Source organism: Silurus aristotelis, assembly GCF_946808225.1.
Source record: "Silurus aristotelis genome assembly, chromosome: 1".
NCBI classification, from domain to species: domain Eukaryota; kingdom Metazoa; phylum Chordata; class Actinopteri; order Siluriformes; family Siluridae; genus Silurus; species Silurus aristotelis.
Window position 1 is genome coordinate 13,986,256 of NC_139574.1, and position 26,833 is coordinate 14,013,088.

Sequence of the window (26,833 nt, forward strand, 5' to 3'; positions counted from 1 at the left end):
GTTGAATAATGAACCGTATGATAGTTGGGTATGTATGTCAGGCCGACATCATGAAAATTACATGGAGAATATGTCAAATAAAATGGCACCAGCTGCAAAGTGTACTTCCTTCTTTAGTCTGGAATTTTTGAAGAACATTAGAACCAAGCTCTAAATATACAGTGATAAAATGTGTTTTCTCAGTTGTGTATACCTATGTGCGAGAGAAAATCTATCTGTAATCAGATCATAATATCTTGTGAGAGATGTTTTATGATCGTTTTCTGTATTTTTTATTTATTTATTTTTTTTACCAAACCATTGTCCATTAGGCACACTGAAATAAAATAAGTGCATAATTATCATGCTAGTGTTGCACTAAATAATCCAGTTATAATGATGCACAACCAAAGCACATCAGGCTCATCTGGCAAATGCCTGCGCTTGTCAATTTCAAGAGCATTACTCATTGACACATTTGGATTAATGAAAGCACATTAATAATGATGCATTATGCATGTTGGGAAGAGGGTAAGATGTGACCTCGGTGCTCAGTCAGAGCACAGAGGCGGATAGGTGTCTCTGGGTAAGTAACCCTCTCTGTGTATTATTGTAGCTATTTGTAATTTTCTCACGGGATGGTTTTACATTTTAATGTTCTTTATTCCTCTTTTTGATTATGCTGGAAGCTTAGCAGACATGTGTGCCCACTCATTGGACTGAGGTTTGTGAGAGTCACAGATACCCTGTGGTGAAATGAATTCTGTCTACAAAATTGCTTCTGATGGAATGAAGTTAGGAATCTAAAAATAAGCATAGAATCAGCATAGAATCAGCAGACACACTTTTATCTGCCTGCTTCCCATGGTGTTCCTATTGATTCTGCAAGAGCTCTGCTCTGCTCCATTTAAAGCTTTGGCTAGCAGCCTGGAGTTAGTGATTATCTGAACATGGCAGTAGGAAAATCAGATTGAAATTACTAGTCAATGTTTTCCATGTGTAATAGGCTAATACAATTTCAAAAAGTGGTTCTCAAAATGGGGCCTACATGCTGTGTTTGCAGAGGGTATTTATTATTATTATTATTATTATTATTATTATTATTATTATTATTATTATTATTATTATTTAGAGTATTATTATTATTATTATTATTATTATTATTATTATTATTATTATAGAGTATTATTATTATTATTATTGTAATTGCAGAATGATGTATTAGTATTAGGTGTATTAGAGAGTCAAGAGGCTTTTATTGTCATTTCTACTATACACAGTGGTACACAGTACACAGTACACAGTAAAAACGAAACAACGTTCCTCCAGAACCCTGGTGCTACACTAAACAACACAGAGCTACAACACAACTCAAAACTACATAAAGTGCATCCAATGCAACCTAGTGCAAAGAGTGCAAAGAGTGCAAACAAAAAACAGTACAGACAGAGAGGGCAGACAGACAACACAAGACAAAACACATAACCCTAGATAGCGCCGACCAGTAAACCTACTGTATACTCTGATTATTAAGTGTAAAAACTATAACTGGGAGTAAATATAAACAGACACAATGCAGTGCAAAAAACAGCAGTAGCAGCAGTCAAGAGGTGCAACAAAACAGCAGATAAACAGTGTAATGCGATCAAGTATAAATAATTACAAATAAATGATGGTGGAATGGATTGAGATGAGTAATGAATGTGTGTTAAGTTCAGGTTGTACAGTTCGGTAACACACATTTGAGTGTGTGTTTGTGTGTGTGTGTGTGTGTGTGTGTGTGAGTTCCATTTCAGTCAGTTCCATTTCATTAGGTTTAGATTAAAATAAAAGCAAAGTAGTTATAGATATTCATAAGCAACTGCCACATTCTACCACTCCCATCCCGTCTTCTTTTTACACACACCGGTTTACTGAATGTGTGCACTTTGCTGTAGTGTGCACTTTGCACAAGCTAACTCACTATACTAAGGAGGCATCAACACAATGCTATAAGCTGTACAATATCTAGCTTCAAGGAAATATATACAGGGCCAGTTTTACTGCATTTCCTATAACCACTGTTATTTGTGCTTTAACACTAAAGCGTTTATTTGGAAAACACTATTTTTATTCTAAATCAACAAAATTGCAATACATACACCGTGTTCTTGACCAAATTTGAAACGTGAGCAAATTGTTAAAGTAATTAATAGTTAATTATACATACTGTATATATGACACATTGAATGATCACTTGAATTTAAGAAATATCAGATTAGGAACTGGTGTGTTTTCATAATCACAACTATTTGGAAGTTTTGGCATAAATAAAAAGACAAATAACAACAACAAGGATTTATTCATTGTTTGTTTTGCTTTGTTTCACAGATTTACATTTAATATATATATATATATATATATATATATATATATATATATATATATATATATATATATATATATATATATATATATATATATATATATATATATTTTTTTTTTTTTTTTTTTTTTTGCAATTCATTGTGATTCATAGGATATTTAACAAGATAAAGGAAATAATTTTAACCTGGGTTTTACAATTACCTATAAAATTAATGTTGCTAATATTCTCCTGAGCAATGTTTATGTCTTATATAGGAAGGCAGTGGAGTATAATAATAAAACTAGATCATATTCTGCAAACAGAAGAGGGTTTGTGATGTGTTCCATACTAAAAAGGATTCATAACTGCAGATGTTTTAAGCTTAAGAGCAGAAAACTGTCTCAGATAAATAGAAGCTGTGTGTGTAGCAGAAGTTTGCCTCAGGTTATCATATTATATCTGATTCATGTTATGCTGTCATGGGTAACAAAGTACGATGTTGCTTTATAGTATGTGTACTGATTTGGCTCTGATCCACAAAGGTAAAATCCCTCACATGATCACTCAGCTATCTGTGTTTACTTTGAAAATCTGGGAAAGGAAGGATATTTCTTTATTTCAGGTGATCTACTCATCCATCTACTCTGAATAATCCATCAAATAGCAACAGTAGTACAAAATCTTTAGCCAGCCCTGGCATGGTGTCAATTTGCCTGCAGCAAGGTTGTCTGTCCAACCAAGCTTTATACTATTATTTTTCTCTAGATAATGTATGACACCTGCATTATTTTACTCTCTGCCTCCATATACTTGCGTTTACATGGCAGGGTATGGGTGTATACCCGAAATTCTCATGGATCAAATAATTTTACAGACATTATGCATGACATTATCCATCCACTGACAGTTTTGTCTTTTTTTGTTACCTGACATGCTACCCTCTGTGAAGCATAAAAGCTGCTACTCCTATCATTTTGAGCTTCTTCAATCTCTAGCGCCTGCTTCTTTGTTTGACTGTTTATTGTCTCTTTTTTTGTCAATATAAAGATTCCTCTGATAACTAGCACCATTATTGTCAATCAAACAAAAATACCATACAAACTGAGCTTTTAAGAAGTGATGAATCATATTCTGTTTGGAGAAGGTTACAGTGTTACAATGCTGTAAAGTCCTCCAAGGCCACAGTTCGACCCTAAACTGGTGTTTGTGTGGAGTTACTTGCCTCTGTATTTGTTGGAATGTATTAGTCCTGCACACACAGTTTTTCAGAATAGTAAAGCTTGTAGCTCTTTAACTGCAACTCTGACAAGGATAAAGTGATTATGTGAATAAAATCTTAGTCGTTCGATTTTGTCTATCTATTGGTAAGCGTATATTATTAGACTGTCCGGAAGAAGTCAAAGTTAAGAGCTGATACATTTCATATAAGTAAATCTTGGTCTGTGCAGACAAGCCACAATTGTTCTTGTAGAACTAAATAAATCTATATCTCGCTGTGACGTTTCTTTGTTACACCCCAAAAACTATTTAAAAAAATATTGTTTTATGTAATAATATAAGTTCTATAAGCATATCTTTTCATTTATTTGTTTTTAATTATTATTTTTGTGCTTTTTTTTTGTTGACAACATGTACAATTTAATTCTATTAATTAGAGAGAGGGAGAGAGAATGAGAGGGGGGGGGGGGTATTTGAACCATTACAGTAGCAGCTGTCTTTATCTACTAATGTATATTCATTATGATAGATAGATAGATAGATAGATAGATAGATAGATAGATAGATAGATAGATAGATAGATAGATAGATAGATAGATAGATTTCATTGCATAGTACAGCAAGTGCAGATGAATATGTACAGTAAGTATATGTACAGCAAATATATATAAAGGCTATAAAGGTGTATAAATGTGTAAATGTGCATTTACTAAGTATACTAAGAGTATACATATAAAATTTATATATATTAGAGCAAGATGTGTGTAAGGCACTGTATATTTTCATAAATATAAGAAATTAATGTACAATATGGGATATGTACAATTAATGTAAAACTACAAAAGTAATCACTTGCCATTGAATGTTATTAATGCACTTAATTACTTTTGAACAATTTGCGATACGCAGGTTCATTTGTTTTGAAGGATACCCGAGTTATCCAATCACCTTTCATCACGGCATGCTCCAATTATCATAAGTGGGCGTGGCTTGCAAAGCTGCGCGCGGGAGCCTGGTTTTCAGAAAGGGGCGTCCATTAGAAGGCAGACTGGAGGGTCTGAGTGTCTGCGCCGTTCACGTATAATATGCCGTGTCTAAACGTGTGCGTGTGCTTGTGCGCGTGATGCGCAATTCGCTGGCTTTCAGGTCTCTGTGCAACGCGTGTTGGAAGCACTAGCGCACTTCTGATATTTCTCTAGAGGTGTGTGTGTGTGGTTTTTTTGGAGTAACCAAACAGATACTAAGCAGGTATGTAAGCCTTTTAAATGTGATTCGTCCCACAGAAACTGTTTTGCGGTGTAACATCTGTTTGTGCTGTTACACCAGGCATTCTGCATGCATGCACAATAGTGTAATTAACGTTACATACCATTACTTTGTTGTTTCTTTGGGACTTTGCGGCGCGCGCGCGTGTGTGTGTGTGTGTGTGTGTGCTGAGCTGAATATTTATTATTATTATTTTTATTATTATTATTAATTGTTCATTGTTTGATTTCGGTAGCTTGTTTCACAGCACTGGCTTATGCTGCTGTAATTGTTTTCCAGGTGTAAAAGGTTTTCAGCATATTTTTAATGATTTGCAAAATAAATTACCTTTTAAAGATTTTCTAGTGAATTTGTAATTTTTATTAACCCCCCTTTAAAAAAAAAATGCCCTAGATCTATTTTTACTAGAAAAAAAAAAAAAAAAAAAAAAAAAAAAAAAAAAAATATATATATATATATATATATATATATATATATATATATATATATAATAGAAGATTTATCAACCTGTCATTATTTCATGTGCCTTTTGGTGTGTTTTTAGATGTATTTCTTCATGTATTGTGCATAATGCCTGAAACTTTATACCTTTTGTCAAGCATAAACAAAAATCCTCTTATATTAGTCTATCTGAAATTGTTACATCCACTTATCAGTCTAATTTGTGCACAATGTATCTCACTGCACCTAAATGTATGTTTTAACAAGCGTATTTTATAAGGGAATGAAATACATGTTACATAATATAATCCATTGGCAGCTGCTCAAAACCAGTGACCCGTAACCAGGCATTCTGGAACCACCACATAGTCTGTTTAACACAAGATCTGCACAGACTTCTGTCTGTTCCACCACTATTGAAGAATAGCCCATGACATTTTCTTATAGAAATTGAAAGCTATTATATCAAAGTTATATGACAAGTATTATTAAAAAATGTTTTATGATTTAATTTCCCATCCCTTTCTATTGTGAACGATCTTGGATCTTCATCGTAACGGATGGATCGACCCTGGATGTGCCGGATGTTCTGCAATTGTGAGTACATGTATAAATCACTGACTGTGTGCTGTGGTTGGATAAAATCTGAATTGTCGTGCCGTACCTTTATTGCCTGCTGTTTCTGTAGTGGCATAAATCAACACACAGGCATTTCACACAGTCGCCCCACGTGGGGATCAGTGTATCCAGATGGTTTCCATTTTGGGACTCATACTCATTCACAAAACTATCAAAGGATTTGTGGGTGACCAAGAGGTATAGTCATTTCCAAATCAAACAGCATCTACTCAAACTGCTTTCCTTTAGGTTAGACTAAATCTACAGCACTTTTCAGTCAACGCTGTTAGCTGTGAAAAAATGGCATCAGTCAAGATAATAGTGCAAATTTGTGTTTATGTTCATTTTAAGTATGATTTTTCACTGAACTTGTTGGGCTTGTCTTTGGTAAAGTGTCCTGTTTTGGGGTTTTTCTCATTCGCCTGGTTTTTAATCCGCTAAACTCCAGCATGATGGATTAAATGCAACAAATTCTGAAGCCTTACAAACCAGAGATTAAAAATCACCCACATCTAGCCAAGTCTTCAGTGACTGTCCTGTCAGTGTTTTATTTTGTTTTACCACATAAATTTCAAATGACCTGTTCAAATGAGCTAAGAGTAGTAAGGGGAAACCTCGAGTGTTTTTCCATTTCATCCCAAGCCCAGGAAGCATGAGCGCTGGAACAATCCAAATGATTGCTATTGATCAGCTGTTATAAATCACAGTCCTCTCATTTACCATCAAGCCCTTAATAGCTCAGTTGCAAGAGCGACTTATTATACCTTGCTGATATACAATGTGATTGCATAAATGACTGGAAAATTGTGAATTTCTGTGGAGAGCTGTGGGAACTGGAATGCTGATATGAGGGAGGAAATATATATATATATATATATATATATATATATATATATATATATATATATATATATATATATATATATATATATATATATATAAAATCTCGAATTAGTTTTGTCATTCATTAAATTCCAGGAAAATATAGAGTTTTGTTTAATTTATGGACAAGAGGAAGCTCATTTTTGATCAATACTTTTGTATTGACCGAGCAGGACCATACAACTTCCATTTCAGTCAGATATTCTATGCAATGCTCTATCCAAAAGGTCAACTTATTTGCGCTACTCTTACAGTCACACTTCTCCGTTCGGAGTAGTTCATATTTTCATTATTTGATGTTAAGCTTGGAACTGAATCTAAAAACATGTAGTGTTTATTATTTCACAGTAGCCATTAGGGTTTTACATGGCTTCCAGCTGTACACCATGATTGCTTTATGTGATCCATGCGGAGTGACTCCAGTGGGGCAACACTGACTTTTCATGTACTAATATTCATCATTTACTGTTGAACAGATTTGAGTGCCTCAGTTTTTCTGAAGCTAACTCTTGTAGCAAACTGAGACTGGATGTCATTAGTAATTATAGAAATGTTGTTTTTAAAGGATGGTGCTTTTGTTTGCCATATATTTTGTATGGTGTGCATTTTAATGTGAGGTTTGACATGTTTTGGGCATGTATTAATGAAAAACCTAATGTTCTTTCTGGAATAGTCATCGAAGACAAACAGTAATCAACAGACTCAGTACCTCAGCACTGATTAGATCCTAATAATTTAATCTGAGGTATTTGATCAAAAGATAGTGTGTAGCACAGCATGACTTTGTATATGAGAACCTTGATCTAGACATGAAGTTATGAAAGTCTGTAAATAAAAGCACTAATGGTATAACTGGAATTTCGCATGCCATACTTTTATATTATTCAGGTGGCTGCATTTGTCGATTGAAAGCTGACTCAAGTGCCAGATGCATCAGTTGGGATTTGTCTATCAGACACTCAGACTTGATTAGAGGCTTGAAAATAATGAACAGTTGGAGCATTCAATGCTCCCTTATGTCTCTGTCAGTGATGAGTAACAAGCACCCTCAATAGAGGCTTTTTTCTCCAGTCATGATGCTGCATAGTGACAGCAAGTAAGCATTGCAGGTAACAGTTTGCAGAAAAATTTAGAACCTTATCTCCTGATTGCATCTCTTACACACACAAAAACACACAAAAAATGTCTATATTTGTTAGTTGAATAATGAGTTTCTGCTCTAACTAATTCAAGGCTAAGCATCCTGCATACTGAAGACGGTAAAATCTTCAGCCATTTGATTCATTTGTCCACTAGGGTTAATAGCAGAGAAAGCAGCTTGTTTTATCTATTTGCAGTGTAAAATGATCGCTTCACCTGCAGAATATGAAGTGTCATGACATTTTCGTAGTGCTCTGTTCATCGTGCAAGAGTCCATTTGCTCTGCTGTTGGTTATAACAATAAATAATCATTTGATTTGCTTCTTTGCAAAAAAATGGTCATTCTTCATTAATATTTGAATCTTTGTTAAGTATTGAAACAGTATCCCTGAGACATATATTACCATTTTAGAAAACCAGGAAGACTTTTTGTTTATAGTGCCTATGTCCAATATCTCTTGATTTGTGGTCGTACAGATGTGCGTGTGCAGGTATTTAAACCAAATCACAGGTTTTCACCTAATGTTCTTTGCAAATAAACTGGTACAAATACGGTTCTCAAACCTACAGGGTGTCCAAAAAGTGGACTCATCGGCTTGATGATGAGCACCTTTGCTTGTAATCAGGAAGCCAATGTTTTCCCCATGGATAGAGCGGTGCTGCTTTAATTGAAGAAATATACAACATTGAGTTTAAAGTTTTCAACCAAAGACAGCTTTTTCTTTTTTTTTTTTTTTTTTTACAATATGATTATTGCAAATTTTTCAAACGGAACCAGTGAGATAAATTGCTGTGTCATGGCAAGAGACAACTTGCATTATACAGGCACTGCTTGGTTACTGAAGTTACTGAATACAAACATTTCTCTTATTAATCTAATATTTCCTAATACATTTTAATTAAATCCTATATTCTACTATGTAAACCTTAGAGAATGTTGTGTTTCAAAATCTTAGAAGATCAGCAGTTCATCAAAATCTGGGACATTGTCAAAATCATGCCACAAAGTCTTTGTAGTCACTTTGTTTTCTATTCAGGTATTTGATAAGAGCATTAACTGACACTTTTGATTTGTACCTGTCTTATTTATGTTATGCTTCAAGCTGCTGCCACGTGATTGACTGATTGTATAATTGCATGAAAGTGCCCATGAAATGTAAAATGTTTAATCCCTGTCTTTGGATCTCAGTGTTTTATCATTCTCCATTGCACAGCCACATTTGACCTCATTTAACACCCCATTTACAACTTTTCATCTCATTACCAAGGTGTTTATGAATTTGCTTTGACAGAAAATGCAAAACACATGTTTTTGTAACCCTCCAGGACACTGGTTTGAAAATCCTTCATTTAGGGTGTTTTTTTTTATTCTCTTTTTAGATCTATTTATTTTTATCTTAACATCAAATACAAACAAAATGGCCAATACATGACTGCATAATACGTTTATTCAAATAAATTAATTTATATAAATATTTATTTGGTATTCTTGTATAAGTAGTGTTATGCTTATTAGAGGTGTTTCGCATGACCTAATTTCAGCAGTAACAGCTGACAACAGAGACAGATTATTACACAGCAATGTCTCTAATACGCAGGAGCCAAATAACACATACAGAGCCGTCCAGAATTTTTGCCATTCCTCCAGAAATGTTAGTTTAAAATAAAAAATTACAAAAAAGATTTCAGATTTCTCTTTTAAACTATAGGAACAAAAACTCACTTTTTAGAAATGTTTTAAATTTAAGGTATATTTGAAATAAATGAAAATAAATGTGTGTGTATATATATATATATATATATATATATATATATATATATATATATATATATATATATATATATATATATATATATATATATATATATATATATATATATATAGTTAATGCAGAACAAAGAACCATTTACTAGTAATCTTTAGGATGCTAAAAGCTGAAATTCCTGAAATTTGTCACATCACTGAACTATATAAAACACATCTGACAGACATTTCAACCAGTACTGATATAGAACAATGTGATGAGCTTCATTTTTAAAGTAGGCTATTCAGTTTTTTCAGTAGAGGGTTTTTTTTTTATTATTATTAATTTTCAATTCTTTCTCTGCAGTCTAATTAGGAGTTAATTGTTTGAGTGTATAGAGGGTGGAGTGGTGTTTAGAAATTACATTTACAGCATTATTTACACTGATGAAGAACTAGCTTTGTGCTTATGCATCTGACACTTACTTGTGAGTATAGAAATAAACATCTGTTTTCCTGTCTTTTACCCATGGATTGCTTTCACTCTTCCCTACCAAGATACATCAATCTGTCTGTAGTCAGTGATCTCACTGGGCAAAAGCGTAGAGTGTCACCAGTAACACTAGGAAGAGCCATATTCCCAAAATAACACCTCAATTTTATCTCTCTCTCTCTCTCACTCATATATATACATATATATTATACTCGCATGCAGACAGACACTTCACTCTGTCATTTTTTGCTATGCTATTCTGTATTCATTTATTATTTGGTCTTAAGTAGTTTTGTGTGTGCTCAAGTATTCTCTATGAATTAATGTGTCTATGTCTGGATGATGCCCATCTGGGCTTTTCAGCAGAGTGTAAGGAAATGAAAGAAATACTTTAACACCAGAGCACATCTCTAAATGTATTCTTCTAGTGGAAAAACATAATGTGGAGAATATGTCATAGCAAAAGAGTATTAATGTGTTAACGTGTGTTAACGTAAATATGTTATAGATACTCTTTTAATAATGAGCACATTGTGAAGTCAAACCATTATATGCATTTTAAGCATCACATTATGGCTTTATTTTTAATTTTAGGCATTTAAGACTAATTAATACACATTAAACTTTGTGCTGTTTTTTTTATTTTTTATTGTAGAGAATTTTATACGATAGGATTTATTTAATAAAATAATAATAAATAATAAACTTTTTGAAGTGTATTCTTCTATTTATAAGATGTACAAATTACATGTGGAATAATGTTATTCATAATTCATTATTTCAGCAAGTATTTAAGCTGTTGCTGCGAGAGCGTAATGTACCACACATTCAATGGCCCCAGTTTATCTAAGAATACCAGCTAGTTGGCAAGACCTCACCCCAAATTCCAACATTATAATTTATTTAATACAACAACTGTAAAACTTTTTCTCAAGTGCTCGAAATCTGGGGGTTTTTTTTGTCTATTTATTTTACATTAGAGTCACATAGTGCTACCTTGTTACATTAAGCTTTTACCATTACTGTATATAGGAGAAATTAGATAAAAAAAATAAAAAAAAATAATACATAACATGACAATAACAAAACAATTGGAGTTATTTTTGCTGATTCATAGTCAGGCTTCCTAGGATATGCTTTAGAAATACAGAACCATAACCAAAGGGGTTATTAAATTTAATGAATGAATGATTTTTGCTAACAAACAGCAATGGAAGAGTGACAAAAACAGCTTATCAAAACCACAGTAATAGGATCCTGGAGAAATGTAAAAACACCCGATTTAATCAGTAAATAGGACAGTAATATATATCAGGTAAAAGGTAATGACATAATGATCAAGCAGCCATTTGTTCCTATTAATTTTACAGTATGACACAACTATAACAGTCTGTGTAACTGGTTTAAATCTCTGCTGTTGATTAAATCCCATATTTTAGTTTTTACAGCATATGATAATATATCTGAGCTCTAAATGCCAGTTGCTTAAAGGTCTTATGCAAGACAGCATTTACTATTGGTATGATTGTAAAACTCGAATGGTGCTTTCTGCTGACATACAAGCGATCCACAGCACTATATTCACTTCTATAGTGCCAATTTCCATTAACAAGGCATAACTGCCTACAGAAGTTTCTGATGCACACCCTATACCAGCCCTGATTCATTAAACCTAGATGACTGTTTCTGTGTTAACTGCAGTGGAAGATAAATGCAGACCTTTATGAACAATAATTTAGGAAAACCCAAGGCCTATAGATTAATTTTCTCTTGATGTTATTCACACATTTTCTCAAGAAACTAGAACTCCTTAATCTAGAGCAGCTCCCAAGCCTGTAACTGACATCATTACGGAAAAAAATCAATTAACCTGGTCATTTTATTCAAGCTATCTGTGAATATAGTGATGGTGAATTTCACTTCTCTCTAGCCTAGAAGAAGTGGCCCATCATAAAACTGAAATAATTTGAAAGGGTGATGTAGAGAGTAATGTTTTTGGAACCTTGAAAGCACTTGTTTTTTTACAAAATAATATTGATGGTCTTCTTCTATCTGCTTTGTATGTGTTCCAGTAAAGAGCCTCTGAGGTAATTTGGCATTCATGAAAGTTAATGGAATATTTACAGTAGCATGAATAAAACATGATGGATCTCAGAGTCAGCTGTGGTTGCCAGGCTCAAGGTTTGCCCGTGGATTAATTGTAAAAACATTTTAATGACATGTATGTCATTCAATGCTTTCAATATTACTCCTACTTCACTCCTTTTGTCTACTTAACCAGTATATTCGCTGGCTAATATATATTGGGCTTTGCATTTTTGAACATTAACTCCAGCCAGTGGAGGCACTGACATTGCCAATTAGATGACCTGTTTAGAACGAATAGGTTTGTAAAATATAGGAATAATTTGCCTGATGGTAGCATGACCCCAATACTTATTTTTCCTTATTTTCCATGCTTAATTTATCATACAGTAACATTCTATGCTGGAAAGTCTAAGATATTATAGAATTGTAATCTCTCCCCAAAGACACACAATCATGAAATGATGAAGGAATATGGACTGAAGGTTTTTTTGTGCAAAAAGGTTTATTTATTTTTGTAGGTGTTTTTTTTTTTTTTTTTTTTTTTAGTTTTTACCTTATCACTTACTGTTTGGGTGTGAGGGTCTTAAAAAGGCCTACACCCTAAATGTGTGTTTGCCAACTGGAATTTAGAGTAACATGTCATCTGACATTTTTATTTAATAGGACATAATAAAAATCATCTAGTCCTTAGCAGGTTTTAGATTTAGGTAAATACAACCTCAGATAAACAACAGCACATGACATACTACACTGTCATTATTTATTTTACAGAAATAAAGTCAAAATTGAGAATCCCGTGTGCAAAATTAAGTACATCTTGTGATTCATTAGCCTTTAGAAACACCTATAGCAACAAAAACTGTAAACAAAGTAATCGGTTTCTGTATGACTTTATTATTCTCTCACATTGTTGTGGAGGAATTTTGACTTGCTCTGCTTTACAACATTATTCTAGAGCATTGAGATTTGCGTGCATGTGTTTATGCACAGCTCTCTTAAGGTCCAACACTAGTTTTTCAGTTCTGGACTGTGACCAAATTGCAATAAGCTGATTTGGTTACTTTTCAGCCGTTCTGTTGTAGATTAATGGTGTCCTGTCACAGACCCCATTTTGGCCAAGCTTTAGCTGTTGGATGGGTGGCCTTACATTTGGCTCTAGAATACTTTGGTATACAGAGGAGTTCATGGTCGACTCAATGGCTATCCTGTGGCTGCAAAAAGGTGCCCAGCTCCTGTGGCTGAAAAACCAACCTATCTTCCCTCCACCAACCTGCTTGACAGTTGGTATGATGTGTGTGTGTGTGTGTGTGTGTGTGTGTGTGTGTGTGTGTGTGTGTGTGTGTGTGTGTGTGTGTGTGTGTGTGTGTGTGTGTGTGTGTGTGTGTGATATGCTATGTCTGGGTTTTGCCAAACATTCTGCTGTGCATTATGGCCAACCATCTCCAGTTTGGTATTTTCCGTTCAAAGACTATTGTTGCAGAAGTCTTGTGGTTTGTTCAGATGCAACTTTACAATGTTTACAATGGCCATTGTAAAGCCATGGAAGAGACTTCCTCTTGGCAACTCTTTCAAGCAAATCATACTTGTTCAGTCACTCTAATTATGCTGCCATGAACTTTAACATTTAACTGCTAACTGAGGCGTGTCACTCTGAGATGTAACTCTTGAGCTTTTTGCAATTTCTCTAAACATTGCACATTCTGACATTGGGGTAAATTTGCTGGTACATCTACTCCTAGGCAACTGTCTTGAATGTGTCCATTTATGAATGATCTTCCTCACTGTTAAATGATGGCCTTTACAGTAAATTGTTTGGAAATGACTTTAAAACCCATGCCAAAATGATGGGCAGCAACAACGGCTTATCTAAAATAATTGCTACTGTCTTTTACTCCTTGGCATTTACACCTTAAGGCTCCAGACAAACAAACTGTTAAAACTTGGTCTTTCACAAAGGTGGACACACTTGCTGGTGATCAGTTAATTAAAGCCAATTGATAGCACCACCTGGCAGCTACTTACAATATCCTCTTAAATTCTATGGAAACAGTAAGGTGTACTTAGTTTTTCACACGTTTTTTATTTTTTATTTTGGCAAATGCTATTTTTGTAAAAATAATAATGCAGTTTAATATGTTGTGGTATTCATTTGATGTTGTATTTAACTAATTTTAGAAGTGTTTTAGTTTTGTGTTCTTTCTTAATTTTTGTAAATCCACTGTAATAAATAAATAAATAAATAAATAAATAAATAAATAAACAAACAAAAACCTTCCACACGTCAAATTCCTCTTCCATTCATCAAATTCTACACAGTTTGTTTATCTTGGAGGCGTACATGAACATCTCAGGGATTATGGTCAAGTGTCCACAAACATTTGGCCATGAAGTGTAAATGATTAAATGGCAAACACACATGATCTCACATCAAAGAGGAAAGGTCAGAAAATATCAGAAAAATATTTTTTTAATTTGGTGAATCAAACACTGAGATAAATTTATAATGAATATTAGCTGTTATACATGAATTCACAGATCATTTATTCAAGCTCTGTAACAGGTTGTAAGGTCTACAGGGCATTTCACACACTTAAAATCCCCATTCCGTTTGAGCAGCAACCTGCTCTGTTTTCACAGCTTGTTGAAGAGCACTTGTAACTAGGTTTCTGCTTAATAAATTGAGTGACCTGCCCAACACACCAAAATCAGTCAAGCAGCAAATTCATTTAATCACTCTGGCCTCCTTTTACTCTATTAGATAATTGTGTTGCCCGTGTTCCTCATCATGAAGCCACAATACTAAACTGTCAACATGAAGCTTGAGCAACTCGTATCAGTGAAGGGCTTAAAGCATCTTATCATTGCACTTAGAGTTTTCATAGGTGGCTCTGAAAGTGAGAGCTTCACTAAAGAGCTACACTAATGAACTTTACACACTCAACGTGTTACAACGGCTTGTATCTAAACAGTAGCCTACCAAGAAAGTCATTGTTCACTGTCTTCCTCCTTCCTTTCACAACTACTGTATTACTCTCTGGAGTTTATCTTTTGGCATCGTCGCGCGTTTAAAAATCACCCGGTGGAAGTTTTTCTCCTGAAGCCGTGCAGCTCAGAACACAGGTGAGGTGGGGTTTGTTTTTTTTGTTTTTTTTAGTTTCCGTTTGGAAATTTCATTGGTCTAATGTTATTTCGCTCAGTTTTTTGGCTTGAAGTTTGTGAAACTGGGAAAAACCCAGAAAAAATCAATAAATGAGCTGCTTCGTTGTTTAAGCCACGGGGTTCAAAGCATAGGAAAAAAGTAGCGGCTTATAGTCCGAAAAATACGATATATGGTATCACAGGTGCTAAGCAGGCATACACCTAGGTCAGGAAGTCAGGCTATCACAGGTCACCATGCACACAACACCATCCATTTCTATTATGGTATGTAAAGCATAAACACTAGTGCCACTGGCTGTTAGTAGAGGTGAAATATGGTGAAATAAGAAATAGAGGTGAAAAAAATGGAACATCAAAATTGTTTGAGCCAAATAGAATCTGCCACCAGTTCACCTACTGGCAGGTTTTTGATTGATGCCAGGAAACCTTCGTAGAGATATGAGTGAAATAGTCTATATACAGTAAGGAAAATAAGTATTTGAACACCCTGCTATTTTGCAAGTTCCCCCACTTAGAAATCATGGAGGGGTCTGAAATTGTCATCGTAGGTGCATGTCCACTGTGAGAGACATAATAAAAATAAATAAATCCAGAAATCACAATGTATGATTTTTTTACTATTTATTTGTATGATACAGCTGCAAATAAGTATTTGAACACCTGAGAAAGTCAATGTTAATATTTGTTTGTTTGCAATTACAGAGGTCAAACGTTTCCTGTAGTTTTTCACCAGGTTTGCACACACTGCAGGAGGGATTTTGGCCACTCCTCCACACAGATCTTCTCTAGATCAGTCAGGTTTCTGGCCTTTCGCTGAGAAACACAGAGTTTGAGCTCCCTCCAAGATTCTCTATTGGGTTTAGGTCTGGAGACTGGCTAGGCCATGCCAGAACCTTGATATGCTTCTTACAGAGCCACTCCTTGGTTATCCTAACTGAGGGAAGGAGGTTGTTTCCCAAAATTGCATGGAGCCCCAGTCTGAGGGAGATTGACAGTCATGTTTAGCTTCTTTCATTTTCTAATGATTGCTCCAACAGTGGACCTTTTTTCACCAAGCTGCTTGGCAATTTTCCCGTAGCCCTTTCCAGCCTTGTGGAGGTGTACAATTTTGTCTCTAGTGTCTTTGGACAGCTCTTTGGTCTTGGCCATGTTAGTAGTTGGATTCTTACTGATTGTATGGGGTGGACAGGTGTCTTTATGCAGCTAACGACCTCAAACAGGTGCATCTAATTTAGGATAATAAATGTAGTGGAGGTGGACATTTTAAAGGCAGACTAACAGGTCTTTGAGGGTCAGAATTCTAGCTGATAGACAGGTGTTCAAATACTTATTTGCAGCTGTATCATACAAATAAATAGTTTAAAAATCATATATTGTGATTTCTGGATTTATTTTTTTTAGATTATGTCTTTCACAGTGAACATGCACCTACGATGACAATTTCAGACCCCTCCATGATTTCTAAGTGGGAGAACTTGCAAAATAGCAGTGTGTTCAAATACTTATTTTCCTCACTATATCTATAGACTATTTCACGTGTGTGTGTATGTTTGTGTGTGTGTGTGTGTGTGTGTATTTATATTTATATATATATATATATATATATATATATATATATATATATATATATTTATATATATATATATATATATATATATATATATATATATATATATATATATATACACATACACATATATATACACACACACATATATATACACACACACATACATATATATATATATATATATATATATATATATATATATATATATATATATATATATATATATATATAGTTAGACTATGTATGGTTGTGTTGTGCTACTAGTAAGGCGCCTATTCATCGGCCTTCGGTACAATGATTAGACTAAGCTACCTCAATATTAAAGAGACTCGGACTCATCAGCATGCACAGCAAGAGCATTCCAAGATGACAGGGAACTCAGGTTAAGGAGAATGAAAGAAATTAGGTGAGAGAGTGAATGTGAGGGTATGTGAACAAGGAGACATGAGAGAGAGAGAGAGCCCACAAGGTGAAGAACTTGAGGGTTATTGAAAGAGAAACAGGAGAAAAAAATGTGACATTTTGAAAGCAACAGAGCAGGGAAGAGAGATTAGACAGAAAGACAGGATGAGAGATATTTGGACAGAGAAAGAATGCAGGATTGAGACTGTCAGTGGAACAGAGAAATGTCTGGGCACAGTGTACAGATGAACATTGCAGCAGCACATGTAATTACTAAGCAGTACGACTTTATTACTGCAGCTGACAGTCTTTGTTCCGGCAGCATATAAATATTTTCAGTTACATTTAAAAGGGTATAAGGCACTTAATCTTGATCATTTAAACCAATGAATTGCAAGTTTGAATATAAAATATAATATAAAAATATAATATAAAAAAGGCCATAACTGATATCATTTAGATTTATTAGTCATATGTGTTTGTAGTTTACACATTAAGCATATGGAGAAAGAAATCAAAATTTATTAAAGTTAATAGGCTTTACATGTTTTGAAAAAGTTTTCATAGTGATGGATTTACATGAACTTTTTGAACTTTATTTAAGATATTTCTATGTTTGATTTCATTGAATCTCCATTGTTTGACTTTCGACCTGGAAAACATCCAGCTTCAGCTAACAATTTATGCTCTTTACATTGCCTACGACGGTGGTCTAGTGGTTAGGATGCTCTCACCGCTGCGGCCCGGGTTTAATCCCCGGTCAGGGAACCAACCCCAGCCACTCTTAGTGCCGGTCCCAAGCCCGGATAAATGGGGAGGGTTGCGTAAGGAAGGGCATCCAGCGTAAAAACATGTGCCAAATCAAACATGCAGATGATCCGCTGTGGCGACCCCTGATGGGTGAAGCCGAAAAAAGGTTTACATTGCCTACGATGGACAACCTATAGGGAAAAAATTATAGTGCCAAAAGGAGGCCTTTTACAGTGACAAGCATTAAGTGTTCCTCATTGGCATACTTTCTTGGATTTTAGTGGCCCACATACATTGCTGTTCTTTCTTTTGCAGTCTGTTGCTGTTATGTTGAATATTTCACACGAATGTATAGCAATATTGGTGGCTGATCCATTTAAAATTTGGCATCAGTTAAGCAATGGTCAATCTTATTTTAATTTTCGTGTGGAGCAAAATAAATAAATAAGATTATCATCACAAGGGTTGTGAGATTACCAGCACTGTGATTTTGGCATGTTAATGAATATGAATGCATTATTGAGATTCAGCTGATAGACACAAACACAAATATGAATCGCAGATGCATTTGCAGGTAGAAGTGTTGCGTGACTTAATTAACACGAAACTTTTAATCTCATGGTTGTGGGTTTGGGTCCCAAGATACCTATTATTATGAGTTGTTGGTGGATTTATTAACCATGATAGAGAAAGGTCTGTGAATCTACTCCTGTATCCAGGAACCAAGACTCTGGATAAAACTTGCAACTTTCAACAGGGTTTCCAGGAGTTGGCATTAACTCGATGGCACATGGCATGAGCGTAAATAGATAGATCGATCAATTTAATCAAGGAGAGGAACATTCAACTCTTATTTAACTTATAGGACAAAGAAAGACTTTATTAATATGAACAGACTGCACATTGCATTTACAGCATCCCTAATAACTGCCTGATCAGGATCGCTGTATTTTTTTAAATAATAAACGCAAACAGGATTAAAAACATTCCTGCCACATCTCCAGTTGAGATTAATTATGAACATCAGTGAGGTATTAGGAGAATTCAGACACAATGCTGACAGTGGCATTTCTGCCACTATTTGTTTTTTCCGTGTTTTATGAAATAACGGGGCAGTGAATATATTTAATGAAAAAAAACCTTTTCAAGTCTGTTCATTTCTACTTTGGGTTTAAATACAAATACAGATCCAAATACTGATGATTAGAGCACTAAGAGTGGTAGCTCAGTGGTTAAGGTGCTGGGTTACTGATCTGATCGGAAGATTGGGGGTTTAAGCCCTGCTGTCGCCAAGATGCCAATCTTGGGCCCTTGAGCAAGGCCCTTAACCGTCAGTTCTCCAGAGGTGTTGTATCATGGCCGACCCTGCGCTTTAACCCCAGGTTTCAAACAAGCTGGTATACGCTTCATAATACTGCGAACAAAAATCACTGTGCAAAGTGTGCTTCAGTTTGACTTTCATTTATTAATTACTTCATTAATAAAAAAATATATATATTATGAAAATTGTATGTGGGGGAAAAGAGACTAATATATATTGATGCATTCCTGAAACAAAAATGCCATTAAATACAGACTTCTGTGCAATTTCTTTAAAATAAAAGAAGTTTGACAGAAAAGCAAGAATGGAGGGCTCTATTGGGGCTCTCTTCTCCCAGCATGCTGCGCGCTGTCCCTGTCCTTGTGTGTGTGTGTGTGTGTGTGTGTGTGTGCGCGCGCGCGCGCGTGTGTGTGTATGACACCAGTGAGTTGAGCTGCTGCTGCGAGCAGGAGTGAACACGAGGAGGCTGAGCACCACACCGGGAAACCGCATCACATCACAGCGTTTACTGAATAACCGGTAAATATGAGTATTCCGCTGTTTTGTTTACACCGCGGTGTGTAAAAGAAGGAGAACGCGTTAAAGCACGCCTGGAGAGCTCAAAGTGAGATCTTAGCATCTCAGCATCCCAGCATCCCAGACTACACTAAAGAACCCTGTAGAAAAGCCCTACAGTACGGTATGTTATTGTGTTACAGTATCGCGGTAACCATGCGCGGTAGATGCGGATCATCAGCGTGTACATTGATTACATGAACCGCCGGAGCGATCGGAGGCGCGGCGCGGTGTGAACGCAGTGGGGGAAGGTTATAATAAGGCTGTGATGGAGATCTCAAAGGGAACCGACATTACGCTGGAGGTACAGTAGCAGGACGCAGGGATGCGCTTAGAGATGTTGTTCAGCGTGTGCTTTTTCCCCGTGACACCGGGAGCGCTGATGACTTGCGTTAAGTTGCCGGCCTTCTTCCCCCTTTTTTTGCTTCTGCAATGCGGCGGGTGTGGTTTAGGTTTTACAGCACTGGGCTCACACTGTACTGTACACCAGCTTACCTCTGACTTCCACTTACCCCTCGCTTTAGATTTGCCCGTGGTTTCTCCATGTCACAGGATCTAAATCCTTTACATGCTGTAATGCCTCTCTGGAGCTCTGCAGTGACATGAAGCAGAGCCAGATGTGGATTTATAGGCTTAGGCCCGGTGCTGTTCTCTGTGCTGATGTGTGACAGACAGAACAACACTGCTTATTCAGCATACTTGACCTTCAAGTCCATGCACTTATATTCATTTATATATATATTTTTTGTCCTGCTACTGTAACCTATTTGCAATCACTGTCGTTGAATTGTATCCTTGATCGGTCTGATTAGATTCTCTTGTCGTTATTTTATTGGCTACACAAATGCAGGAACACCGAAAAAGTATCTGAACATTTTGTTGCAAATAAATGTATAGGCGGGATCACATGGGAGACTTTTTTCCAACTAAAAAAACATAAGTGCTTTTACTTAAATGTCTTTACGTGGTATGTTTGTGTATACCCATAATATTATATTCAGATTCATCAATTTCTATCTTTATTATTGTCTGTTGTGGACAATGGCACGCCCTACTGCATGACTCAGAGGAATCACCAGCATTAGCATTAGCCTAACTGTAGTGAAGACTAATTCTGCTCTCTAAGTGCAGGGGAGCTGGGGTTTCTGATTCGGTGCTCACTGTAGTTGCAATTACTCAATTACCTAAAGGTGTTATAAGCAAACAGAATGGAGTATGTTTATTCTGTGCCTGAAGATTGGACTCTATCTTTAATCAGCACATTAATCATCAGGTTATAAGCTATGCTTTTGATCTGTTAAATCTAATCTAAAGTCTGTCTATTGTCAATTTTACAATATCAGACTATTCAAATTCCTGTTTGGAAAGTGGCCATGTCATTTTGAATATTATTAATACTAGATGTCGGTATTAAATTATAAATTTTTTTTTAATGTTTGCTGAAAATGTAATCTATGCATCTAGTGCTACAGGATAACTTCGGTGTATTACATCCATGTTTTGCTATATATCCATGTTTTTATTGGAATACCTCTGGTCTCTGGGTCGAATATGATTTCTACTTTACAGGCTGAATTTCTAGCTTCTAAGGCCATGTGTGTGCAATAAGTACATTGTACACCTTGTACAGAATTGTGTGTATGATGATGATGAGAAGGCAGACACTTCATATATTAATATGTAATGGACACTTAAGTTAGTGATTTCAAGATTTTGCAAAGTCTCAGTTGCAATAAAAAAAAACAACCCAAAATAGCTTATGCATTTGGACAAGTGAGTGTGGGCCAGACACTGAAATTCTGTTAGAGTATACCAATTTGTACAAATCACTATAAAATATGATGCCAATCTTTAATTCATAACATAAAAGCATTTTGTTTTAAAAAGTCTGCCGGTGACATTTCTGAAGAGCAGCCACCCTGTCTACAGGATAACTTAATCAGCTGCAACATCAGAAACATTCACTCACATGGAAATTTCTGCTGAATTTCATCTCACTCATTTGATTAGTTTGATAGCTAATGGTGATTAGAGTGGAGATAAATAATGTATCTCCAAGGTCTTACACTTTTTGATGCTCTCACCAAGTGACACCTCACAAATAAATTGGTTCACTCAGCAGTTAATGTAGGATGTTGCAACTTTCCTCATATCACTGGTATTAAAGTATGGGCATTGCACATTGTCCCAAAGTTTGTTTTTATCAGATTAACATGTATGCTGGTCTGTGGAAAAAACTCTTCCCATGGTCTGACTTTGACATTTTCTGCTCTACAGTGAGGAAAATAAGTATTTGAACACCCTGCTATTTTGCAAGTTCTCCCACTTAGAAATCATGGAGGGGTCTGAAATTGTCATCATAGGTGCATGTCCACTGTGAGAGACATAATAAAAATAAAAAATCCAGAAATCACAATGTATGATTTTTTTACCTATTTATTTGTATGATACAGCTGCAAATAAGTATTTGAACACCTGATAAAGTCAATGTTAATATTTGGTACAGTAGCCTTTGTTTGCAATTACAGAGGTCAAACGTTTCCTGTAGTTTTTCACCAGGTTTGCACACACTGCAGGAGGGATTTTGGCCCACTCCTCCACACAGATCTTCTCTAGATCATTCAGGTTTCTGGCCTGTCGTTGAGAAACACGGAGTTTGAGCTCCCTCCAAAGATTCTCTATTGGGTTTAGGTCTGGAGACTGGCTAGGCCATGCCAGAACCTTGATATGCTTCTTACAGAGCCACTCCTTGGTTATCCTGGCTGTGTGCTTCGGGTCATAGTCATGTTGGAAGACCCAGCCTCGACCCATCTTCAATGCTCTAACTGAGGGAAGGAGGTTGTTCCCCAAAATCTCGCAATACATGGCCCCGGTCATCCTCTCCTTAATACAGTGCAGTCACCCTGTCCCATGTGCAGAAAAACACCCCCAAAGCATGATGCTACCACCCCCATGCTTTACAGTAGGGATGGTGTTCTTGAGATGGTACTCATCATTCTTCTTCCTCCAAACACGTTTAGTGGAATTATGACCCAAAAGTTCTATTTTGGTCTCATCTGACCACATGACTTTCTCCCATGACTCCTCTGGATCATCCAAATAGTCATTGGCAAACTTAAGACATGCCTGGACATGTGCTGGTTTAAGCAGGGGAACCTTCTGTGCCATGCATGATTTCAAACCATGACGTCTTAGTGTATTACCAACAGTAACCTTGGAAATGGTGGTCCCAGCTCTTTTCAGGTCATTGACCAGCTCCTCCCGTGTAGTTCTGGGCTGATTTCTCACCTTCCTTAGGATCATTGAGACCCCACGAGGTGAGATCTTGCATGGAGCCCCAGTCCGAGGGAGATTGACAGTCATATTTAGCTTCTTCCATTTTCTAATGATTGCTCCAACAGTGGACCTTTTTTCACCAAGCTGCTTGGCAATTTCCCCGTAGCCCTTTCCAGCCTTGTGGAGGTGTACAATTTTGTCTCTGGTGTCTTTGGACAGCTCTTTGGTCTTGGCCATGTTAGTAGTTGGATTCTTACTGATTGTATGGGGTGGACAGGTGTCTTTATGCAGCTAACGACCTCAAACAGGTGCATCTAATTTAGGATAATAAATGTAGTGGCGGTGGACATTTTAAAGGCAGACTAACAGGTCGTGAGGGTCAGAATTCTAGCTGATAGACAGGTGTTCAAATACTTATTTGCAGCTGTATCATACAAATAAATAGTTTAAAAATCATATATTGTGATTTCTGGATTTTTTTTTTTTTTAGATTATGTCTCTCACAGTGGACTCTCATAGTGTCACCTACGATGACAATTTCAGACCCCTCCATGATTTCTAAGTGGGAGAACTTGCAAAATAGCAGGGTGTTCAAATACTTATTTTCCTCACTGTATATAGTTCTGAAAGATTTTCCTAATCTTAAATATGTTTCCTATTTTCATTTATTTCAATCAGATGTAAGCATTAATCTTTAAGCCTATCTACCTCTAAAACCCTCATTTATATATTGCATTCAAAATCCACTGAAAGATGCCCCACTTACCTCTGTATCAATTGCCTAATGTACTTATAGAGAATTACTCTAGTGACAAATTTTAAAAATGACTTGGGAAGTTAGTAATCAATATGTGCTTCATCAGCACTTTGTCAGCGATATTTTCCAGTTTTTGTCTCTTCACATAGGCCAGAAGTATTAATTTGCAGTATTTTATCCTATCACTTTTTCTCTTGATTCAGCTGATCACATATTAACATGAAATAATCTATTAACTATATAATTCGTTTTGTTTTACAGATTTTTTTTTTCGTTTTTAACATATTTCATTAGGTCAGATAGCATCTGTGATGAAGCACTTTTCTCTGTTTTAATGATGTGAAGGTGCAAAAGCATCACAGATGTTTCGACAGCAGGTATATGTTTACACATTGATTAAACAGGCTTGTGTCTGTTTTGCGTTGGCCGGTTACTATCCAGCAATGTGAACAAATCTTCGGAAAAGCATTCTTAGCTAACAAGGTTTAAACACCTTTAAGTACAAAATAACCTAAATGTAGAAACAGCATACCGTATTTGTGTTTTTTTTTTTTTTTAATTTATGATGAAGTAATATAAAGTATACAGTGACAAGGAAACAGTTAGGCTTTTAATGTTTTTTGAGATACATGCATTTTCTTTTTGTATATATGCAACAAACTATGTAAAAGGTAAACACACAAGAAAGTCTGTTCTGTGGACACATATTAGCAGTCTGCCTCATACCCACAGTCAAACATTTAAGTGGAAGCTTAATCGTCTGAGGTTGTTTTGGAGCAGGGAATGGTGGAGACTTTTTCAGAGTGAAAGGAATACTGGCTACCTACTGGCAGCATCATGCAAACAATACCAAAATGGCTACTATTCTATACTTTAATGCCATGCGATTTTATCTAGACTGCAGCTATTTGGAACCATTTTCACCATACAAGACAGTGACCCAAAGCATACGTCCAAGCTCTGTAAACTATATTTAAACAGCAAAAAGTTATTCATCGTGGAATGGCCAGGCCAATAACCACATCTTAATCCTATTGAACCGCACTGGAATCAACTGGATTGCAAGGTCAGAAAGAAATACAAAAAAAGACTTTTGAGAAATTGAACAAGAAACATGGCAAAATATTTCTGCTGAATGTTTGGAGAAAAACGAACTGCTGGGAGAGTGTAAAGCTCTTATTCATGCTATAAGGGGATTTTTTAAAACCGAAGAAAAAAACTAGGTGTTTTTCAAACTTTGACAGGCACTATACACAATTAGTAGTTAAACAAACCCACAGTTAAAACACAACCTTTGTTTATTATTATTCTTGGGTATTATCCAGAATTTAGCCACATTGGTGCCCCAGACTTCCTCATATTTCTTTTACCAGAAAAAAAAAGGTGTTGTTAAAAGTGCTAGTGTTTTTTTAGTTTTCAATTGCATTTATTGTGACCAGTTCACATGTATTATTAATGCTTGTCATGAACTCAGGAACAACTTCCACAGACATGCTATTATGAACAACTCAATTTCCTGTTTCCTCCTGTTGGCCAAATCTGACTCAGGATGAAAAATGTGTATGTAAGAAACATGAATGTATCAATCAGAAAGTAAGACAATCACAGTGTAACCAGATTCAGTCAGAAAATATTGAAAATATCATTATGCAGCAGATGCTGGTAATAAGAACAGCAAGAGAAGTTATTTATTGATAACCACTTAATTGAATTACCACAGTGCATAATTACGTGTCAAAATCCATGAAATGTTAATAGCATGAATTAAAGATGATCATATTCATAAATTGTTAATAAAGTGTGCCTTCATGTTTACTCACATTCTTATAGATGCTCAGCCTTTTTTTTTTACATCTTACTATATAACAAATTCTATAAAATACTAGAAATAAAAATTTGCAAAAAGGATGGAAATAGCAGTGGTAAATACCTAATTTAAGAAGAAGGAGGAGCAAAGGATGACGTATAAAAGCAAGAAATGATGAGCCGCTGTGGCGACCCCTAAGGGGAGAAGCCTAAAGAAGAAGAAGATTATCATCTAAGCAATTATAAGTTTTCTTATTGTGATCCTGTCTATGGTGTACTTGTGTATTGTTCCTCCTTTCATACCTCATCCCAAAAGACATGCCAGTGAGGAAATTGGCTAGTGTGTGTGTGTGTGTGTGTGTGTGTGTGTGTGTGTGTGTGTGTGTGTGTGTGTGTGTGTGTGTGTGTGTGTGGACATATGATGGACATCTTTGGTGATTTCTCTGTGCATGAGGCAGGAACAGCTTTAAGATCATGACTCTGGTCAGGAACATTTCCTTCTTCTTGGAGGACTTGACAAGTAGAGTTAAGCAGTTTGTTGAAATCAACAACACTCCAAGTTCATTGCCTCAGAGTATTACAGTTACATACATGCTGTTAAATTTTTGCTACAAACACATTTTGTTTCTGTTCGTATAAAATGTCCATCTACAGTATTTTCTGCTTTCAAGAATGTTTTATAAACTCTTTTACCAAATAGCTAGAAATTGCAAACATGCTTTAAGGCAGACTTAACTTTAATATAACATTAGTTTCTTAAATACTATTTTTAGTTTTTATCAGAAATCCCCTGGTGGTCTAGTGGTTAAGATGCAGCGCTCCCACCGCTGCGACCCGTGTTCGATTCCCGGTCAGGGAACCATCCCCAGCCACTCTTAGTGCCGGTCCCAAGCCCGGATAAATTGGGGAGGGTTGCATTAGGAAGGGCATCCAGCGTAAAACATGTGCCAAAATCAAACGTGCGGAGGATCCGCTGTGGCGACCCCTAACGGGAGAAGCCGAAAAGAAAGAAAGAAAGAAA

General features: G+C 35.8%; 1 protein-coding gene across 29 annotated transcripts in view; it reads left to right on the forward strand.

Moving 5' to 3' along the window:
- Positions 1–4,541: 4,541 nt before the first annotated feature.
- The window catches only part of epb41l3a (erythrocyte membrane protein band 4.1-like 3a), a 79,191-nt gene continuing 56,899 nt past the window's right edge, over positions 4,542–26,833 (forward strand). For 18 of the 29 annotated variants that reach the window (XM_083544877.1, XM_083544879.1, XM_083544881.1 and 15 more), the window contains exon 1: positions 19,785–19,937. The gene's annotated coding sequence lies outside the window, so the exon portion shown is untranslated. Of the gene's footprint in view, positions 4,793–5,472; positions 5,849–8,827; positions 8,929–19,784; positions 19,938–26,833 lie in introns of those variants that run through there. The other 11 variants (XM_083544878.1, XM_083544887.1, XM_083544883.1 and 8 more) reach the window with 8 other exon arrangements.